Source organism: Montipora capricornis, chromosome 14 (assembly GCF_036669925.1).
Source record: "Montipora capricornis isolate CH-2021 chromosome 14, ASM3666992v2, whole genome shotgun sequence".
Lineage (NCBI taxonomy): Eukaryota > Metazoa > Cnidaria > Anthozoa > Scleractinia > Acroporidae > Montipora > Montipora capricornis.
In genome coordinates this window covers 10,632,805-10,637,804 of record NC_090896.1, presented here as the reverse complement: position 1 = coordinate 10,637,804, position 5,000 = coordinate 10,632,805, and positions in this window count along the sequence as shown.

Here is a 5,000-nt window from a genome sequence, read left to right as displayed (position 1 = left end):
CAGAAATGCACACAACAACAAAAATTGCAAAAAAGAGATAATGTTGGCGAATTTGGCAAATATGGCGAAAATTACAATTTTGCCACAATCGCCAACGAGGCAAAGCACAAAGCAGTGAAGGGGCCCCATAACAGTTGGCGAAAGTGGCGAATTTGGCAAATATGGCGAAAATGACAATTTTGCCACAATCGCCAACGAGGCAAAGCACAAAGCAGTATAGGGGCACCACAAAAGTTGGCGAAAACGGTGAATTTGGCATTATATGGCGAAAATTACAATTTTGCCACAATCGCCAACGAGGCAAAACACAAAGCAGTGAAGGGGGACCATAAAAGTTGGCGAAAGCGGCGAATTTGGCAAATATGGCGAAAATGAAAATTTTGCAACAATCGCCAATGAGGAAAAACAGAAAGCTGTGCAGGGGGCCCATAAAAGCTGGCGAAAGCGGCGAATTTGGCAAATATGGCAAAAATGACAATTTTGCCACAATCGCCAACGAGGCAAAGCACAAAGCAGTATAGGGGCCCCATAAAAGTTGGCGAAAACGGCGAATTTGGCAAATATGGCGAAAATTACAATTTTGCCACAATCGCCAACGAGGCAAAACACAAAGCAGGGAAGGGGGCCCATAAAAGTTGGCGAAAGCGGCGAATTTGGCAAATATCGCGAAAATGACAATTTTGCCACAATCGCCAACGAGGCAAAGCACAAAGCAATGAAGCAATGAGCGGGCCCATAAAAGTTGGCGAATGTGGCGAACAAAATTAATGAAGAAGAATTCGATCTCCAGTGCTGTTTCAAATGTTTGACCTCAAATTTATACAAAAGTTCATTTCTTGAATTTTAATGATTTTACAAAATTAACAACCAGCAGGAAGAACAAGGGAAAGAGGAATTTGGCAAAATAGGGAGATATGGCAACGGGACGTGGCTCCAAATAACAAAGTCATGGCAAGGTTGTCATTTGTGATTGCGCTGGAACAATTTAATTACTGACATATATAACTGCCTCGTACTCTGACAATTCATGTAAGAATGACTTCACCAACGGGTACTAAGAGTTACAAAGCAGTTATGTCAATCTTACCAATGTCCGCTTGCAAGGAATTAGATTCAATAAACCACACACAAAATATGTCCTTGTCGTATGATCCATTACTTGAAAGTAAGCATTGCGTGAAGATGCATGTCGTGCCTGTGAATTTTATAGTAGCTTTTCACGAATCTTGCCATCAGTCGAAATTGAAATCCTTTTACCACAACTGTAGAAGAATGTCGACACCCAGTAGAACAGAAGTTGCAAAACTAAAATTCTCCACAAGACGATAAACATTTCCTGAATTGTGATCCGCTGGAAATACCGCAGCGTTCTTTTAGACGCCATCTTACGAAATTGACATATACGTCGTGTTAAGTCACTGTAGTGTAACTGCTAACTGAGTCCCAAGTCTCCTCGTTCGTCGTCTGAGTACATACATACATACATACATACATACATAAATATTTTATTCGTCCCTAATGGACTTTTCAGAATAAAGTCAAGGGATAACTAATGCTATATACAAGTAAATTAATTGTGTTAGGTGAGAGGGAAAACAAAGCTGAAAAGCCTATTCAGATCGTCGTGTCAGTTAACAGCAACACCGGAAAATAACTGGGTGAAACACGAAAATAAAGAGGTGTAATGGAAGCGTGCTTGAATTTCGACGAATTATCTTGGGGATAATCAGCAAGTTATGACGCTGATGAATAATAAAGCAGTCTCTTTTTCCAAAACGATAGAATTACCTGGTGATAAATAACCTCGTCTAGGAGAGTGAATTTTTGGCTTCGCAGAAACAATGGTCAACCTCAGAGAGTTGGACGATTGGACGTTTGTGTTGAATTCGCACATTTCTTGTCCAGCGAGTGCTTTCTTCGAACCGCAAAATGAAAGCTAAAATTTTACGAGAGTGCTTAAGCCTAATCATTTAAAGGAGCGCTTACACTTTTGACATATGGCTATAATGAACTGTCACCGCGGTGCGCAATCCCGTAGTCGATGAATGAAAATTGTGCAAGGGCGATCTCGTGAAAAGTGTAGTTAACCGAACCGCAAAATGAAAGCAAAAAGTTTACGAGAGTGCTTAGGCCTAATCACTGAAACGAGCGCTTAGGCTTAATCAGGAAGCGAGTGGTATTTCGTGCAGTTAACCGAACCGTAAAATGAAAGTTAATTAACCGAATTGTAAAATGATTTGATCAACGCGCTATAAGAACGAGAGATACATATCAACAAGGAGATTGATCACGCTTTAAGAAACATCATTGTTTGTGCTCGATCATCGTGCTTTATGAACGAGAAATACATATACATCAATGTCCCTCGCTCTTTTTGTTTGGCGCCCCAGACGGGAGAAATACTACGTATCCACAAAGCTCGGCGTCTCCAATGCGTATCTGCGTACCCGCGTATCCACCCAATTTAGTGTAAAGCTTCGACGTGGCAGGGTATTCGGTGAAGCCGTCGATTTCACCGATAGGCTTTTTTTTTCTCTTGTGATTTATTCACCCATTTTTTTATTTTCACTTCACGTTTCTTTGAAGAAATTATGTCTGTATGAAAAGTGGAGAAGCGGAAGCCGCGAGTGTGTTAGATGAGAGGGAAAGCCCCGGGGGGAAAGCAAGGCTGAAAAGCCTTTTCAAATTGTCATGTCATTTAACAGGCGCACCGGAAAATAAGTGGGTGAAAGACGAAAATAAACAAGTCTGTTGGAAGCGTGCTTGAATTGCGACAAATGAGCCCCAAAATCAGCAAGAATTTGTGACGCTGATGAATGAAAATGGTTTAAGGGCATTCGTGAAAAGTGTAGTTAACCGAACCGTAAAATGACAGCTGTAATTGCCGAATTTGTCGAAATCGCCAATGTTCACCCGCGTGGTATAAATACCAATGGATGAAGTAATTTGACGAAATTGGTAAAACATCGCCAAAATTGCCGATTTTGTCCAATCGCCAATGTTCACCCAAGAGGTGTAAATACCAATGGATGAACTAATTTGACGAAATTGGCAAAACATCGCCAAAATTGCCGAATTTGTCAAAATCGCCAAAATCGCCAAAATCGCCAATGTTCACCCGTGTGGTGTGAATACCAATGGATGAACTAATTTGACGAAATTGGCAAAATATCGCCAAAATCGCTAATTTTGCCAAGATTGTCAATCGTGCAGCTCTTTCGCCAAATCTGCCATTTTTGTCATCGTGTGCATTTCTGGACATAAGTGAACAAAACGGACGGTTCCAACAACGGTTTAATTCACGAATTCAAAGATAACGTTTTCAATCAGTTTTTCTACAACTCGAGCTAAGGAAATCTGTCAATCAAAGCTGAAAATCTTATTGACTCTCAAAAATTGAAATGATTACAGCATATATATTCTGACGTGACGCGTTACAGTTTTCAGTGATCTTTTGTCCAAGTTAATCCTCCAATTCAGACATTCCCTCCAAATTGTTGAAACCGGTTTAAACCTCCTTAAAGGGAAAGTACGGTCTAGAAAAAGTTTCTCTGAATCGAAAGTTCTTTACCTGTATTGTCATACTTGACCACTCATTTAGACTAAATGTGTTAAATAGCTAACAATAACGCTTCAAAAATGGGCAAATTTAAATTGAAATCCGCCATCTTTGTTTTCGTGTATGCAAACGAGGCAATGACGTAGCAATTGTCAAGGATTTCTCCGGATGACTAAATGTATTGTTGATAAAGAAGAAAAACACAGGGGAGGAGAGGAATACTTTGAAGACTTGAATCCTAATTCAGAGGCTAAATTGTGTTGATATTGGCTCCACCTCTGAACAGATTTACCTTGTGGTCGTTAAACAGGGTTTTATGTGTGAGCTATATGCAGGAGTTTTACAAAGCGAAAGAGAGCTTGCAGTGTTATCCCGCGCTCATGCATTGCTGTGAAATAAATGCCTGGGAATCAAGTTTAATCTGTCTACCGTAGCTTTCTACGAGATCCCTGTTACAACTTCAGAACAAACGATCGATGTATATATTTCCATCAAATGGTAAGAGTAAATCGTTTCAATAGTTTCCAGGGGCACCCAAAGTCAATTTTCGGAAAATATCTGTTAGGAAGACGATTTGAGATCTAGAATTTTCGAAACATTTGTTGTAAAATGTCTTGCTTGCCTACCTCTCCTAGGATTTTCGAACATCTGAAAAATGGAATAATTGCCCATTTTTAACGGATTTTTACCCTAAAAAGTTCACCTAGAATTTTCGGGAGCCCTTTTACTGGCTGAAATTTTCGAAAAGGTAAGTTCTGATCCCTATAATTTTCGGATCACTAGACTTTCAGCTAGGAAATCCGAACAGATGAAAAATTGCTAGGGGTTAAGAATATACCTATATCTACCATTTAAATACTAAAATACGTTTAACAATGCTGTGTTTAAGTGGTTTTGAAGTATATTCTCGTTGGGTGCCACTGAGTTTCTACTGCTAACAAAATTTAACCACATTTCAAGTTACGTTTATTAGCGCATAACTGTGAAAGTCGTCTATATATGGCTTGATTCAGTTTTCTCGCTCAAATATAATGATATTTTGGACTATTTGACTGAGATTCAGTTTTCTCGCTCAAATATAATGATATTTTGGACTATTTGACTTAAAACTCGATGGTCAGTAAAGATAAATTCAATAAGATCAAATTAGGATATTGCGGCAGTGTCAAGAACAATAAGGAAGGAATCCGACAATTAAACAATCTCGACCGTTCAAAAACAATCGCCTGTAGCCCTTCTTTCTGTTTCGGCCTAAGTTTAAGGTTTCCTTGTCCTCTACCCAAAAGAATCTCTTCAAGAATACTCTCGAAATCCATGTTTATTCCGGCAAAATCACCCAAAAATCACAACAGAGTACGAACATGCGCAGTGATAGAAAAGCCCGTATTTCGGGCCTAGCTGGCACTGAGCATGCTCGAAATCGAACTTTACCAGATCTCCC